The sequence below is a fragment of the Pongo pygmaeus genome, chromosome 16 (assembly GCF_028885625.2).
Source record: "Pongo pygmaeus isolate AG05252 chromosome 16, NHGRI_mPonPyg2-v2.0_pri, whole genome shotgun sequence".
Lineage (NCBI taxonomy): Eukaryota > Metazoa > Chordata > Mammalia > Primates > Hominidae > Pongo > Pongo pygmaeus.
The window spans coordinates 81,509,114-81,527,228 of NC_072389.2; positions in this window are offsets into that span (position 1 = coordinate 81,509,114).

Here is an 18,115-nt window from a genome sequence, read left to right on the forward strand (position 1 = left end):
TTATGATAAATTGTGCCTATCTCTGAGCCCATCTCCTCCTTTGGAAGAGAAGGAAAATGAGGTGAGCACATTACAGCCCTGCCGACAAAAGTCACAAGATAAGCAAATAATTATTACTTAAAACCGGGGAGTCTTATAATTTATTCATGAATGCTGCACATTCTATATTAAATCTTCCATTTCAATTTGCTCATATTATTTGAAGCTAATTTATAAGATTCAAATTATTCAGAAAATGCTCCCAAGTAAATAGAAGAAAACACTTTAACCACATGAAGTATCATGCTACCCAATATGGTGTGGTGGGGAAGGGTGCAGGCTCTAAAACCAGAAAACACAGGTTCAAGTCCTGGCTCTACCACCTTGGGAAAGTTACGTGGTCTCCCTGTGCCTCAATTTCCCCATCTAAAATGAGGGGATGACAATATTAGTGTCTATTTCAGAGTTGTTTTGAGGAAAATAATATATGTAAAGCACTTTGAAAAGCAATCAGTGCTATGTAAGTGTTTGCTATAGTTATTTTAACATTTCAGATTATAAATATCTACCCTGTTATTCAGATGACAAGCATCCCTAAGCTGATAACTTGATGAAGAGCTTTTGGGTTTCTTAATTTCCATCAGTTTTGGGAAGGAAAAAAATACCACATGAAGAAGAGCAACTGAAGCAGGCGTGAGAAGGAAACTTGGCTTAAGATTGGGGGTCTTGGGTTTATTAGGCTTTTGTTTTCTAAAAATGTCCTAAGCTCCATTGATAAGAAGATGTTTAATATCAATCTGGCTAAAAAGGATCAATAGACCCCACAAGACACTGAGTTAGAGACAAAAATAGAAGGGTAATAAATAAAATATGAAAAACTACACAACCAGAAAAATAAACAACTACCAGTACCCAAACATGGCTAAATCTCACAGGATTATGTTGAATGAAAGAAGCCAGCCACAAACGTGCACACACTGAATGACTCCATTTATATGAAGCTCAAGAACAGGCGAAACTAATCCATGGTGACAGAGGTCAGGATCCTGGATAACTTTGCGGGGACAGCAATTGAGAAGGGGCAAGAGGGAGCCCTCTGTGCTGATGGGAACATTCTGTATCTTGAGCTGAGTGGTTGTTACATGAGTGTGCACATATGTAAGTAGTACAGAGTTGTAGCTTAAGGTATATGCACCTCGCTGTATGCAAGATACTGTCTTAATCCATTTGTGCTGCTGTAACAGAATATCTGAGATTGGGTAATGTGTAAAGAACAAAAATGTATTTCTCACAGTTCTGGTGGGTGAGAAGTCCAAGATCAAAGTGCTAGCAGGTTTGTAGTCTAGCGAGGGCTGCTGTCTGCTTCCAGGATGGCACCTTGAATGCTGAGTCCTCCAGAGGTGAGGAATGCTGTGTCCCAACATGGTGGAAAGGACAGAACAGCAAAAGAAGAAAACCGAGCTAGGTAGCTCCCTCAAGGCCTTTCATAAGGTCACTAATCCCATTCATGAGGGGGCTCCTCCCTCACGACTTAGTCATCTCCTAAAGACTCCACCTCCTAATGCTATCACATTGGGGTATAAGTTCCAACATGAATTTTGGAGGAGACACAATCATTCCAACAATAGCAAATATACTTTACTAGAAAAGAAAAAAAATTGTCTCTAAACATGATATTTTAAGAGTTTATATATTTAAAGCTCAATTTTCTGCTTGCTTACATACATATTTGTGACCATGAGTTGTCATTCTTAGCTGAGAAACGTTTCAGTAAATTTTAAAAGTCTCACATTATCTATTAATATCTTATTCAGATAAGATCAAATTTCTAACCTAGATTTTAGGTTAAGACAGAAACCCATAGTCATTTGTTGCAATGTGAGAATGACAGAGAGAGAGATATTAACTAGCAGAATCCAACTATAAAACTAAATTTAAGAGCACAATTCTCTACTAATCACTCCCCCAGACAAATTATTACTTGGATCGCAATGAATCAACTAAAAATGGAAGTGAGAAAAGTTCAAGTCCTTTTTGCGACGGATGGATGTTTATGAGACTATTAAGTGAAGAGGGTTCAGAAACAAGGGGATAAATGGCATACTAATTTGGGGTTGAATGGGGTAATGAGATGATCTTGAAAATATAAGAATCCTGCTTAATGGGACTTGTCTACTTGCAATTTGATAAACTAATTTACGTAAATTCAAAGAGATAAAGGACATGAGCACTCAGCACAAAATTACAGGAATAAATTTAGCAAAGAGTAAACAAAGTTGAGATAAGGGCTACTGTTCCAGGTCTGACATCTTTAATTCTTGAGTCATGGGGATGGTAAGCCAGAGAACAGAGTCTTCCGACTGGAAGCTAAAACCAGCCTTTGGGGTGGGTTCAGAGAGACTGTTCAGACTCAAGATGCGAAAACAGATGTTGCATGGTCGAAAACATCCCAAATGCAAAGGCATTTTCAAAGACAGCGGTGCTTAGGGAAAAAGAATACTGTGTGTTTAAAAAGAAAAAAAAAATTTAAAAGAAAGAATGGAAACAAGGAGGAAAAAGTGACCTGAGGGTAGGGTGACCATATGTTCTCGTTTGCAAGGTACAGCTAAGGTTATGTCTGCTGTCCTGGTGCAATTATTATAGTGCCCCCTTTCACTCTCCGAAGTGTCTGGATTTGGATGACAAAGCATATGATCACCCTATTGAAGAGAGGAAATTAGCCAGGAGACTTTTGTGTTGATTTTAAACGGTGTGGACTGATCTGCAGTCGCGCTTATGCCGCTGCCCAGCTGAGCGGCGTGCACCACCTCAGCCGCGTGCACCACCTCTGCCTCGCCCTACCCCGCCCTGCCCGGGTCTCCAGGAAGGCTGGAGCGGAACTCTCGGCTCCCGCGCTGCTCTGGTGCCACCTGCAGGTTATATGGGGGAACTGCTTCTCTCCACCCCACTACCCACCACCCCACATCCCCACCGCCACCTTGGACAGCTTTGGACTTGGCCAAAAGACATTCAGAGCACGCGAAGCCCTGGCTGGGGAGTGGGCTGGACCCTGCAGTGAAGCCCGCGTTACAGAATCAGATGAGCCCAGCTTAAACCAACAAGGCCAAGCTCCTCCTCTTCCTACCCACTCCTGTTCTTTCTCATTTTGTAGACAGGAAACTGAAGCCTAATTCAGATTTTTCATTGGTAGGATTGTGAAGCATACAGCTGGAGCCTCCTAGGTGCCATTCCCCACATCTCTGTCTTTCCACTAACACTTTAGGGTAGTGGGGAAGCAAGAGAGCTTAAGCTTACTAAGCTCCTACTATGTACTGGCCAGAGTGGGCACTTTTATCTCCAGCCTCGCAATTGGTGGGAAATAGGTGATTATACAACTAGGAGACAGGATCAGAGTGGGCTGGCGGTGTGCTCACAGTCTCTCAGCTGAAACTGGAACCCAGGGGTCTTTGATTCTAAAGCTAGTGCTCTTTTTGGGTCTCCAGCTTGAGCAATAGTTGCAAAATACAAAGAGCACCATGAAAATCTAATATCAATACATATAAGACTGTATTGCAAACAGAAACATAGAATGTCTTCATGGGGGTGATGGGGAGGGGGGAGATTATCTCAATTTTATGTAACGTGGGAACTCTCCGAGGAAAATGAATGAAGCATGACCGAGTGCAATTTGTCTGATAAAATCTGTCAGAACGTGGGGACTTCTGTGTCCTGGGTAGTGAAGATGAGAAATCATGGTGCTGGACATTTGCTAAGGTGCTCTTTATGAAATTACTCAGGGCCTCAGTGCCTCCACCTTCTTCATGACCCCAGGCAGTTTCCCTATCTGTCTTCATCCTATTGCCTGGCATCCTATCCATCAAACTGTTTTTAGATTTATGTCTTGATAAAATAAAAATCATCGTGGGAGTCATTTACACCCTAGTGAGAGTCATCTAAGATTCCCTTTTCTTCTCAGACCTTTTAGCTGAAGTTGGTTATGAGAGAGGATGGGGAGGGGGGAAAAGGTTGGGGCGAGTACTCTTGGAGCTTGCACTGTTTCTTGCTGATGCCCTGGCACAGTGTGAATATGTCAATCTAAATGGAGAGCTCTATGCATGTTCCTCTCTATTCCCTTTGTCACCAATACCAATTCCCAAGGCAGAGCCCTGGGAGGGCTGGACTGAAGGACCTGGAGGTAATAGGAAATGCTTGGCTTTGGGTTTCAGGTCAAGCTCTGCCAGTGACTTGCTGTGTAAGAGAAGAAAAGTCAGTTCACCTCTCTGCACTTCAGTGACCTCATCTATAAAAGACTGGTCTGGACTAGATTAATGATTTTCTTATTTATTTTATTTTATTTTATTTTTTTGAGATGGAGTCTTGCTCTGTCCCCCAGGCTGGAGTGGAGTGCAGTGGTACAATCTCGGCTCACTGAAACCTCTGCCTCCCGGGTTCAAGAGATTCTCCTGTCTCAGCCTCCCAAGTAGCTGGAACTACAGGTGCCTGCCACCACACCCGGCTAATTTTTGTGTTTTTAGTAGAGATGGGGTTTCACCATATTAGTCAGGCTGGTCTTGAACTCCTGACCTCAGGTGATCCACCCACATCAGCCTCTCAAAGTGCTGAGATTACAGGTGTGAGCCACTGTGCCCAGCCTAATGATTTTCTATAGGTTTTGCAATTGTTTTTTGTTTTAACATTATACTCAATTCTTCCTCCAACATTATTAAAGTATAATTGATAAATAAAAATTGTGTACAGTTACAGTATTCAATGCGGTGTTTTGATGTATGCATACATTATAAAATTATTAAATCAAGTTAATTAACATTTCCATCACATCACAACTTACTATTATTATTATTATTGTGGTAAGAATATTTAAGATGTATTTGCTTAGAATAGTGTTTACTAGCAGTGAGGAAAGATAAGCGGGAGAGAGTAGCCAAAGGCTGGCTAACAGGTTAACAGATACAAGAGTACATGGCTGGGCCGGGCGCGGTGGCTCATGCCTGTAATCCCAGCACTTTGGGAGGCCAAGGCAGATCACCTGAGGTCAGGAATTCAAGACCAGCCTGGCCAATATGGTGAAACCCCGTCTCCGTGAAAAATACAAAAATTAGCTGGGCGTGGTGGCTCATGCCTGTAATCCCAGCTACTTGAGAGGCTGAGGCATGAATACTGCTTGAACCCAGGAGGCAGAAGTTGCAGTGAGCCAAGATTGTGCCACTGCACTCCACCACCCTGGGAGATAGAGTGAGATTCTGTCAAAAAAAAAAAAAAAAAAGTACATGGCTGAGTTCGGTGGCTCATGCCTATCATCCCAGCACTTTCAGAGGCTGAGGTGGGAGGACCACTTGAACCTAGGAGCTTGAGACCAGCCTGGGGAACATAGGGAGATTCCCATCTCTGCAAAAAATTTAAAAATTCGCCATGCATTTTTAGCTACTCGGGAGGGCTAGAGAGGTCAAGGCTGCAGTGAGCTGTGATTGCACCACTGCACTCCAGCCTAGGGGACAGAGTGAGACCCTGTCTGAAAAAAAAAAAAAAAAAAGAATACAGCTAGATAGGAGGAATAGTTCTAGTTTCTTTAGCACTATAGGGTGACTATAATTTATGACAATGTATTATATATTTTCAAGTAGCTAGAAGAGTGGATTTTGAATGCTCCCAGAACAAAGAAATGATAAATGTTTGAGGTGGTGGAGATGCTAATACCCTGATTTGATCATTATACATTGTATACATATATAAAAATATTATACTGTACCCCATAAACAAGTACAATTATTATGTATCAATTAAAAATAATAATAAAAACAAAAAATCAACTCTCAGCAATTTTAGAGTATACATTATTATTAACTATAGTCATCATGCTGTACAATAGATCTCCAGAATTTGTAAGATTCTATTTAATTCCGATCAAAGTACTACATACACAGAGTTAAGAACAAAATGGTATCTTGAGCAAGAAATCCTCGGTAAAACAAAAAAAGAAGAAAAAAAGAACAAAATGGTAATAAAAGGCTTATATCAAAAAGCATTTCCTCTGCCCTTTCCTTTCTTGCATTGAGTCCTAATTCCCAGAGGCCATCACTTTAAACTCATTTTGCTATTTCCTCTGGTATTTATCATCATATTTCTAAATAATGTTTTTGTTGCTATTTCTTGATTTGTTTTCTTCAGTATGTGTCTACCTCCTGGTATAGCTCAGTATAGGGCTTACCTCCCTTATGAGGTCTTAACAATTTCCTTGCTTCCAATCTACCAGTTTGATTGGATCATAGTCTTATGAAATCAAAAGCATTTACATTCTTGTAGCTATCTAAATATTGTTCCCTAACCCAACTCCTGCACTGAAATTGTCTAATTTCTTTCCTTTTTTTTTCCCTCAGAGTTAATAATTGCTTTGTATTTTTTTCCTTCATTTGCTTATATGTTTTTGTACCTATTACCTACTTTTTTTTTTTTTTTTTTTTTTGAGACAGAGTCTCACTCTGTCACCCAGGCTGGAGTGCAGTGGCACAATCTCAGCTCACTGCAACTCCAAGTCCTGGATTCAAGTGATTCTCCTCCCTCAAATTCCTAAGTAGCTGGGACTACAGGCGCATGCCACCACGCCTGGCTAACTTTTGTATTTTTTAGTAGAGATGGAGTTTCACCATATTGGCCAGGCTGATCTTGAACTCCTGACCTCTTGATCTGCCCACCTCAGCCTCCCAAAGTGCTGGGATTACAGGTGTGAGTCACCACTTCAGGCCCACCTACTATTTTCTTTTCAGATGCTCCAACTGATTTATCAAATGCCTAGTGATAATGATCCAAAAACTAAGAAACACCAGATACTGTATCAGCCCTGTTATTTTCCTGGAGGCTTCCCTCTCTCCCTTGCCCTCCATCCTTCTGCTCCAATCTGGACTCGGCTCTCAGCCCATGACACGGCTGGCGTCCTGGCACGTCTCTGCACCATCGTGTGAATTTCCTCCTGCCTCTTCTGTGTGCATCTCCTGTTCCTTGGCCCCAGATCTTCTTTTTTCCTGTTTTACTCTCTCACTGTGTTGCAGCACATTTTCCAGTGGCTTCCTGAGAAAGAGTGAATGGAAGCCAAGCTTTTGACCCTCACATATTTTAGAATGTCATTGTTCTACCCCAACTTCTGATTACTAGTTTGGCTGGATGTAATGCTCTAATTTAAATGTAACTTCTCCTCACATTGGGAAATATTGCTCTATTATTTTCTAGTTCCCAGTGTTGTTGGGAAAAAGTCCATGTCATGCGGAGTCTTGGCTCTTTACATATCACCTGTCTTCTCTCTCTGGAAGATATTAGGATTTTCTCTCTATCCTTAGTTTTCTGGAATTTCCCAATGCTGTGCCTTGCTGTAGGTCTTTCTTCATTCACTGTGCTAGTCACTTGGTAGACTCTTTTGAATTAGAAAATTATGTCCTTCTATTGTGGGAAGCCACGAGCAGGTTTGAGTGAGCTGGGTAATCACATTCTTTTCTTCCAAGGACAGAGGTATCAAGGCCCTGGGAACCTTATAAGTGGATGGGGAGAAAGGGGGCCTGAGGTGAATCCAACAAAGCTGCAGCACCCTCTGAGCTCATATCCCAGGGCTAGGCTCTGCCTGAGGACAGGAGACATGGGTGAGACCCACTTCCTGCCTAGTCCCATGGTGGGGCTCAGGACACACATGGTCCAGGAGGCCCCCAGCCCCAACTACATTTACACGCACCTACCTGTATGCAGCAATCAGTGAGCCACAGGACAACTTAGGGGAAGGGGCAGCTCCAGAGAGCAGGATAGGAGGGAGGTAAATAATCATGGGGTGGGGAGTGGCCTTGTGGGGAAGGGACAAAGGCAGAGCTGTGTGTGTGTGTGTGTGTGTGTGTGTGTGTGTGTGTGTGTGTGTGTTTGTTGTGTATTGGGGGAAATGGGGAGAGCATCTGTAGTTTTGTCTGCCCCCTTTTCTGGCCACTGCACCCCTTTTTTCTTGAATAGCTTTTCTTCTCTTCATGGACTGAGTGTCTCTGTCTCCTCCAAATTCATATGTTGAAGCCCTAACCCTCTGTATGGCTGCATTTGGAGATGAGGCCTCTCAGGAAGTCATTAAGGTTAAATGAGGTCCTAAGGGTGGGGCCCTGATTCAGTAGGATTAGTATCCTTATAAGATGAGACACCAGAGAGTGCACTCACTCTCTCTCTGCACAAATACAAAGAAGAGGTCACGTGAGCACACAATATGGCAGCCACCTATGGGCCAAGAGAAGAGGCCTCAGAATGAAACCTACCTTGCTGGCACTTTGGTCTTGGATTTCCCAGCCTCCAGAACTGTGAGAAATAAACATTTGTGGTTTAAGCCACCCAGTCTGTGGTATTTTGGCAAGGTACACCGAATTGACTAATACATCTCCCTGCCCTACTTCAACCACATGACACTAGAGGGCTTGGCAGTTTTAGTGTCCCAGCTACTCAGCCAACCCAGACCAGACCAAGCAGAAACTCTTCTGGAATTTTCTGAATAGGAACTAATAGAGGGGAGCCCCATCCTTTCTTGGGGGCCAAAGCCAGTAAGGCGGAAGCCTCATGGTGCCAACAGCCTGACTCTAACCTTGTGGGGAGAGTTGCTCTGAGAGCACAAAACTGATCTGCAGACTGAGGTGGAGACAGAGAAAAGGGAAGGAGCCTGCAAATCCTAACAGCGCTGGTGATTCTGAGTCCAGGTATTCCTGAGGCCCAACTGTTCCCTGTCTTACCCATGGCTAACTTACTGACCAATGAGCTTCCCTTCTTGCCTAAGCCAACTTGAGTGAATTTTCTGTCACTCACATCCAAAGAGCCCGGACTGTAATGGCAGGGCATGGCAGGGCTGGGCTGGCTGGGGCAGAGGATGGTGTGGGTGGAATCAGCGGTGACAGGCACACAGGAAGTGCAGTTATCAAGTGGCCTCCATGAGGTCTTCCTCCAGCCCCAACTGTGAGCAAGGCTGGGCTCATACACTCAGTAGGTCAGAGTGATGGATTTGGTCAGAGGTGCCATGCTCAGGGCCATCTTTCTATGGGCCAGACTCTTCATCAACAAAGGTTTTGTCATCAGAGACAGTTTTAGTCATATCTTGGGTTCACTTGATCAATTGCTGTTCTCCTGCTTTCAGGATCTTTACACTAGGCTGCCATACCTGGGTGTTAGGAAGCCATAGGCATCCTGGTCAGAAGTCTGGACCCCAAAAAGGGCTCCTGCCAGCCTGCTAAGGGCTCCAGAGGGCAGGACCGAGGGGTGGTGGGAGGATCCCAGCCTGGACAGCCGAGACATATGTACCGCTCTTGATTCATCTCTTGGAAATTTTCACCCATCAAGTTTAGGCTCCCAGTGGGGCACACATGGGAAAGACAATGCCCATGTCTTCAACTAGTTTCTCCATCAGAAGTGGTCATTGCACCAAGCACCCTCCTCCATTAAAACCGGACAGGCCAAGGGCCGCTTTCCTAATGGATGAGTCTTCTTGGTCTGTCTCACGTTCCCAACAGAGCTCCCTCCATGGGATGGGAAGGTGCCATCCCAGGGTTGCCCTTTTGACCCAGCTTCCAGCCAAAGCTGGTCCCCCTGCTAAGCAGGCCCTAGAGTTACACTGGAGAGTGACAGGCCTCATCTGAAGATTTCTTGCTGAGAATTGTCAGTTTCCTGCACAAGTACATCTTGGCAGTTTACCCATTTATGCTTAGCGTTCCATTACTGGAACGCTAAGCTTGTGGAGTTATTTATATCCTACTGCTCAGTGTCATCGCCAAGGTCTGATTTTTCACAAAAAAACATTTGCAACCTCTGACATAATAAGTTAATTCAAATTAAACCCAGAAAGAGACTGCTGCTTCAGTTTCAACTGCTTGGAAATTGTGCTATGCAGAGCTTTCATTTACTGAAAATTGTGCCTTCAGACTCTGTGCAGATTAACCTAATACACAGAGCAAGTACACACATAGGGCACCAACCAAGGACAAGTGTGTACCTGTGTGCACACACACACAATAGAAAATCCAAAAATAAATATTTTAATTTCAGCTATCATGGAAGTTTTGTGTCATTTCTCCAAAGATGCCCATGTCAAATTTTATTTTATAATTTAGTCTTGTTTTTATTTAGAATTACTTAAGCAAAAGGGGAACTGAGTGTGGTAGCTCATGCCTGTAATCCCAGCACTTTGGGAGGCTGAGGCAGAGGATCACTTGAGCCCAAGAGTTTAAGATCATCCTGGGCAACACGGTGAAACCCCATCTCTACAGAAAATACAAAAATTAGCCAGATGTGGTGGTATGTGCCTGTGGTCCCAGCTGTCCAGGAGACTGAGGTGGGAGAGTCATCTGAGGCTGGTAAGTTGAGGCTGCAGTGAGCTGCGATTGCATCTCTACACTCCAGCCTGATGACAGAGAGAAACCCTGCCTCAAAAAAAAAAAAAAAAAAAAAAAGAAAGAAAGAAAATGAAAGAAAGAAGAAAGAATGAAAGAAAGAAAGAAAGAAAAGAAAGAGAAGAGCTCTGCACAATAATTTTGCAGTGTCGTGGGTCTCTAAAGATCTTAATTAGGACCTAAACTCAGATTAGGCTGGGATCCTGGGCAGTGTGGCCCCAAATACAGTTATGGGAGGACGTTCCAAGATGAGTCTAGACTGAGATAGAGTGGGTCTCAGGAGAGGGGCTGATATGCCCGTGGTTCTCAACCTGGCTGCACCTGGAGAGCTTGGCATCATCACCTGGAGAGCTTGAAAACATTCTGATGCCCAAGCCCCACCCTAGAGTTTCTGAGCTAATTGGTGGAGGATGGCCCGGTCACCAGGAGTTTTCACAGCTCACCTGATGATGGCACTGTGCAGCCAGGGTAGAGAAATACTGCCCTTTGTTGTCTCCACATTGCGTCTGCCTTGGTTTCCCCATATTCCCCCAGGCTCCAGGATCTGGGAGAACTACAGGAATTGAGAATTAGCCCTCCCACCCAGCCACTTTCCTCCCCTGCCGGGGAATCTTTGAGCCTTCATTTTGGCTATAGGCCTCGATATAACTCATCAGCCCAGGGATCAGGGGCAGGAGTGGGGCTCCTGGCAGAGAGCAAAGAGTATGGGCTTTGTAGTTACACAGACTTGCATTCAAGTCCCAGCTCTGCGATGTTAGGAAAGGATCTGATCCATAGTTGGTTACCCTGTGAAGTGGAGAAAGTGTCCGCCTAGCCGGCAGGATCTCTTTGAGACTGAAATGAGAGAAAGCTGGGGCAACAAGTGAGTTCCTTCTGCCCCATTTCTGTGAGCTGGCCCTGTAGCTTCTCCTTGGTCCTTTGAGTTCTCAGCTTTAGCTCTCTTACTCCTGCTTCTTCTCCTCACTCTCTCTCTTTTCCACCCTGGATAAGTGCCCTGCTTCTCCCCACAGGTTAACCACCCTCCCCCATACCCAGTGGCTGATGAAAGTCTTCCCTGGTTGTGCCAGCATCTCCCTGATACTTCCTTTCTCTCCTGCATTCAACCATGATGAAGCCCAGCACAGTCTCCTTCTCTCCTGCCCCATTTCCACCACTAGGTCACCATCAGCTCTTACACAGACATTCCCAGTAGCTTCCACTTTTTGGCCTCTTCCAACCAGCCATTCTGGTATTGCAGCCATATTCATCTTTAAAAGCCCAATATTATTAAGTCACTCTCTTGCTAAATTCTGCAATGGCTTTGACTCACCCTTGGCCTGCAGGATCTGGCCCCTGCCTACCTCTGCAGCCACCTCTTGCTTCATTCTTTCTCTCTCACTCCCTCAATCACCTCAGATCCCTGAGGGTTCCCTCCCTCCTACCTCAGGACCTTTGCACGTGCTGTTCTCTCTGCCAGAAACACTTCTCTTTGACAGTCAACGCCTTCTCAAATATCCCTTATTTGGGGTGTTGACTACCCACCCCATCAGATTAGGTCCCTCACTATATGCTCTTATATCTCTTTATACTTTTTCAATTAAATAAATTTTGATCATGTGATTTATGGCCATCTCCCCTACTAGAATGTAAGCTCCATAACATCAAGGACCAGGTCAGTTTTTGTTCATCATTGTAACCCAAATGCTTAGCACTGTGCCTAGCACAAACTAGGGGCCATTTGGACCAAGTGTCTAGGCCATGTAGACTTGCAGCCCCTGGGGAAATGTGTGGATAAACATGAGAAACAGGATGACTGCCTCCCCAGCATGGCTTGAGTGCTTCCTGGATGTGTCCAGGCATGTATCACATGCTGGATGGCATCAGAGGAGTGCCCTGTTTTCCTTTTATAAGAGAAGGAAAGGTTAGAGACTATGAACAGTCAGCTGTGGGATCATGCAGTGTCTGCCCTGCTCCACTTGGCTCAAGGCCTCTGGGTAATGGGGATATGGGACAGGGACATGGCGCATGGTGCAAGTGGTTGTGGCAGGGAGTCTTATGGAGGAAGAGCAGTGAGTCAGTCCCTTCTTGGCATGGGACGCTGCCTCTGCAGGCATAGCAGGCCATATTCCCCACTCTCACACCCAGTCAGTTGGGTGCTTCTAACTTGAGCTGTGGCATTTGGCATGTAAAAAATGCATTCCTGGTTTTCCAGCTTGGATCTCATTTAAGCAGGGGTGTGAGGTCTGAGGAGGATGTGTTTCAGTGGAGATGGCTGGATAACTTTTAGGATAAGTATATCCCAAACATTGCATGGGATATACTCATACAAAAAACTATTTACTGTTTATCTGATATTGTAGGTTAACTGCATATCCTATACTTTTCTTTGCTCAATCTGGCACCCCTAATCTTGGGGCTTCCTCACTTCACCATGGTGCTGTTGTGCCCTCCCTTCATTATACCACACTAACCTCTCAGGGTACACAGAGGAGTGAGACAGGACCCTTCCCTCAGGGAACTCACAGTCTAACATAAGAGATAAGAATTTGAACAGAGATCGCCAAAGCAATGCAAACTCTATTTCTGAGAATTTGGGGGCCCTTGTTGGAATAGGACAGCTTTAGAATTCAGAAGAGATCAGAAATCATGGAACAGGATAGGAAGTTCAGAAACAAACCTGAAGGTTTTTTTTTTTTTTTTGAGACAGAGTCTCACTCTATTACTCAGGCTGGAGTGCAGTGGTGTGATCTTGGCTCACTGCAACTTCTGCTGCCTGGGTTCAAGCAATTCTACTGCCTCAGCCTCCTGAGTAGCTGGGATTACAGGTGCCTGCCACTATGCCCCCCTAATTTTTGTATTTTTAGTAGAGATGAGGTTTCACCATCTTGTCCAGGCTGGTCTTGAACTCCTGACCTCATGATCCGTCCACCTCGGTCTCCCAAAGTGCTGGGATTACAGACATGAGCCACCATGCGCAGCCACAAACCTGAATTTTTATAAGAATATATTGTTTTAGCGTGTGATAAAGGTGGCATTAAGACCTCTTGAACAAAGAAGAATTATTCAATAAGTTTTTTTAGAGCAATTAATTAACTACCTGGAAAAAAATTAAGTTAGAATCATTACTGCTTTAAGCCTCATGCCAGAAATGAATTCCAGTTGTTGTAAAGATGTTAACAAATAAAACTATAAACATATTAAGAGAAAACATTAAAAAAAGAATATTTACATGATCTTGGGGATTATGAAGGACTTTTTAAGGATGATGCTCAGTACTGCACAGAAGGTATAAAGAAAAATTGTTCTATTCATTGCAAATTTGTTTTTCTCAATAATTTCTTCTGTCTTTTCATTTGTTTTTCTGGTGTTTTGTAACATACAGAAGTTTTGATTTTTACATAATGAGGTATATCAGTGTGAGTTTTCCAACTATATAAAAGTACTCATCAACAAACAGGAAAAAGACAAACACAGTAATAGAAAAAATGAGTCAAGGAAATATACCAGCAATTCAGAAAAGAAGAAATACAAATGGCCAATGAACATATAAAATAATATTCAATTTCACTAGTAATAATAAAAAAGAAAAAGCAAACCCAGCATTAGTGAGTGTATTAGTCCATTCTCACATTGCTATAAACAAATATCTGAGAGTGGGGAATTTCTAAAGAAAATAGGTTTAACTGGTTCACGGTTCCACAGGCTGTACAGGAAGCATGATGCTGGCATCTGCTCAGCTTCTGGGAAGGCCTCAGGAAATTTACAATCATGGTGGAAGGCAAAGCGGGAGCGAGGCCTCTCACATGGTGGGAACAGGAGCAAGAGAGAGTGAGGGGGCAGGTGCCACACTTTTAAATGACTGGATCTCATGAGAACTCACTTACTTTTTTTTTTTTATTATACTTTAAGTTTTAGGGTACATGTGCACAATGTGCAGGTTAGTTACATATGTATACATGTGCCATGCTGGTGTGCTGCACCCATTAACTCGTCATTTAGCATTAGGTATATCTCCTGATGCTATCCTTCCCCCCTCCCCCCACCCCACAACAGTCCCCAGAGTGTGATGTTCCCCTTCCGGTGTCCATGTGGAGAACTCACTTACTATCATGAGAACAGTACCAAGGGATGTGCTAAACCATTTATGGGAAATCTGCTCCTGTCATGCAATTACTTCCCAGCAGGCTCCATCTCCAACATCAGGGATTAGAATTCAACATGAGATTTAGTGAGAACAGAGATCCAAACCACATGAGTGAGAGTCTGGAAAAATGAGCCTTTCATAATTGCTGTCCAAAGGTAAATTGGAGCAATTTTTCTAGAGGGCAATTTGTCAATATATATTGAACATCTTAAATCTGACCAGTAACTTCTAGTATTTTACTATAAGGAAATAAAGTTGCATATCAGCTATGACTTAACTGGAAATACTGGCTACAATGTAGCTGATCATATTTTAAAAGCTGAAAACTATACAGATGTCTGCAAATAAGGTATTAGTTGAATGCATCAAGCACCATTCCCATTGTGAAACCCCATAGGCAGGAGAGCCCAGGCTTGAAGCCATAGAGGATTCTTCCCCTTGCTGGGCTTAGGGACTTCCTCAGTTTCTGATATCCCTCATATTTGTAAAAAGGCATAAACAATGTACTTTAGCTTGAAAACAAAACAAAACAGTACACCTTTGCATTAGATCATTCTTGCATTGCTATAAAGAAATATCTGAGGCTGGGTAATTTACAAAGAAAAGAGGTTTAATTGGCTCCTGGTTCTGCAGGCTGTACTGGAAGCATGGCACTGGCATCTGCTTCTGAAGAAGCCCCAGGGAGCTTACAATCATGGCAGAAGGCAAAGGGGGAGCAGGCGTGTCACAGGGAGTGAGTGGGAGCAAGATAGAGGGGAGGTGCCACACACTTTTAAACAACCAGGTTTCAAAGAACTCATTCACTCATCACCAAGGGGATGGCGCTAAGCCACTGATGAGGGATCCAGCCCCACGATCCAAACACCTCCCACCAGGCCGCACCACCAGCACTGGGGATTACATCGCAACATGGATTGCTGGGGACACAGATGCAAACCATATCAACCTTATAAAAATAAACATTTATTTCATTTTAAACAGTAAATGCAAAGTTTTCTTTTCTAGAAAATGTAGGGCAGTGAGCTAGAAGTAATACCTTACAATAGAATAGTTCTATAAAAATAGCTACTATCAAGTGGCTTCAGAACATTTTATTCTCCTAAAGGGATTAAATATCCCCCACAAAAAATAAAAAGTCCTTACATCTACCCATAACTCATTGCTTACACAGACTTTCCTTGGAAGTGTCAAGATAAAATATACTTCTACCTAACTTTGAGATTCTTCAGCATCCATGTGGGAGTGGCAGGACTCTGTGTGGCCTGAGGGTGGCCTTAAGTGTGTGTCAGAGAGGAAGGGCCAGGCCCTGGGGAGTAAGCTGGGGTCAAATGGCACAGCCAACTTCTAATGAGGCCACCTTAGCCAAGTTACTCACTGTTTCTGAGCCTACGTGTTCTCATCCATGAAATGGATTTAGTCACCCAGATTTGTTGAAATGATTAAAAGAAAATACCTGCAAGGCAACAGCACCATGCTAACACAGAGCTGGCTTGTCAGTTCCAGCTCCGGTCTGTCCTCTCTCACCCTCTGATTGCGAGGCCTCTTGCTGTCCTTTCACCACCAGCAGCGGTGTGTTCCCTGGGGATGCTGCCTTCAGTTGCAAGTTTCTTGGCACTGTTTGGTATGTGCCTTTCCCAGGCACCCGAGCAAGGGCCACTGGTTACGATACAGGCACTGGGGAAGAACCTTGAATCAAGGGCAGAGCTCTGACTTTGAGCTCTGAGTCCCCAGGTGTGACCTATGGCCAGTCCCTGTCTGATCTGTGCCCTTCTTTCTCATGTCCAAAATGAGAAGACTGAATCAGTTCTCTCCAATGTCTTTCCTATGGCTTTAAGATGAGGTATGTACTTCTCACTTGAAGGAGGGGCTGGCCAAAACCACTTGAATTTTAATTTGAATCGAGGCATCTTGCCAGAGGTTGTAAAATGTCCACATGGTTCAAGGAAAATGATGCCTTGCCTGTACCTGATGCCACTTTCAGAAGTTAAAGTCCTTTCCATTATTTTGTGGTACTAAAGATCCTGAGCTGCTGCCTGCCTTTCTCCAGCTCCATAAAAGCATCTTAATTAAGGTCAATTTCAGAAGGCACCAAATGGTCTTCAGTTTTGTTTCCACAGCTATTTCACATGGATCAAGACCAGCTTACCTGCTCTTCCAATTTGGTCTCCATCTCATTTGTCCAACAATTTAGAGTTTGTAGGTTTTCTCAGAGAAAGAATGCTCTGGTCATTTGTGTATGGGGATGGAGTGGCAGGTTTTGGAGGGGTATTCATTTCAGGCAATGAAGTGGAACCTGCTCCATGTCAACAAGGCAACCATGGAGGGGAGCTCAGTGACCAGCACACAGTGAGTTACAGCCATCCCAAAGCTGGCAGTGCTGTGGTGCACTTGCAAAGGGCTTTGTTTGGGGAGCTGCCAGAGGAGCTTCACAGAAGATAAGGACGATGCTTTCTCCTCCATGGAAGCCCTCACCACCAGCAGCAGTAGCAGCTAAAAGGACAGAGAGGGAGAGACAGGCCTGCAATCCCAGAAAGAAAAATGTCCATGAATAAGGCTGCACATTGGGAGCTGGATTCAGCAGAGGCTGGGATTCCTGTGATGACTGGAGTATCTGTTTTATGTCAAAGGAAGGGATGACTCGAAAGTAATGAGAAAGGCACTGGACTGGAGCTCAGAAGACCCTAATGAGTTTTGTCTCTTGTGTGACCTTGGATAAGTCACTTCCTTACTCTGTTTCTCCATTTGTACAAGCAGATGGTTGTACTAGATCAAGAAATGCCAAATAGGTTTCATCTCATGGGCTTGGATCAAGTGGTTGCTTGGAAAGCTATGTTAGAAAGGATTCTGAGGTAGATGAGGCTTGTAGGGGAAATATGCTGCTATCGATTAGCAATGTCTGCCATGGGCATAGGTTTGGGGACTAGTGGCAAATGTTCCAAGAATTTGCTATCTTTAGACAAGATGATCTCTACAGTTACTTTCAGTTCTAAAATATATTTCATGACCCTGTGAGATAAACAGACCTGAGCAAAACCTTGTTAAATCAACAGCTGACAACAAATTGGGGTCAGAATAATTCAATTATCACATTTATGATCAATCAATTTTATTAAAAAATTAGAAATGTTGAGTGTCCAACTCGCAACAAAATTGTGACTTGGATTATTTAATAACTTAGTATTTTGTTGAATTTTTTAAAAATATAACTTTCTGTAAGGAACAAGCTTCCCTTTGTTTGTTTCTGCTGGGTGCCAGAAGTGTGACTAAAATTCCCAGATGGGGATCTTCCTGGTTCAGCCTTCTCTCTTCTATCTGCAGTAATTTAAAGAAGGGTTCTTTAAGTCAGGACTTTATGAAAGTGACAAAGGGAGGTTGTTAGGGGAGATGTTGACATCCTAACTGTCAATTTTAAAACAGTTTATAATTTCCTACAGAGGATTTTGAGGTTGAATGTTTTTCCCTTCAGGTGTAGATAATTGGATTGATCTAATCCCAGGTTCAAAACACATTCTCATCACTGGTAAAATGCAGGAGCATTTTAATATGTTTATTTGTTTTTAAAAATGTAATAAGCACTATTTTTAAAGGGAACACACCATGCAAAATTAAAGTTAGGACATTGACAACTTAC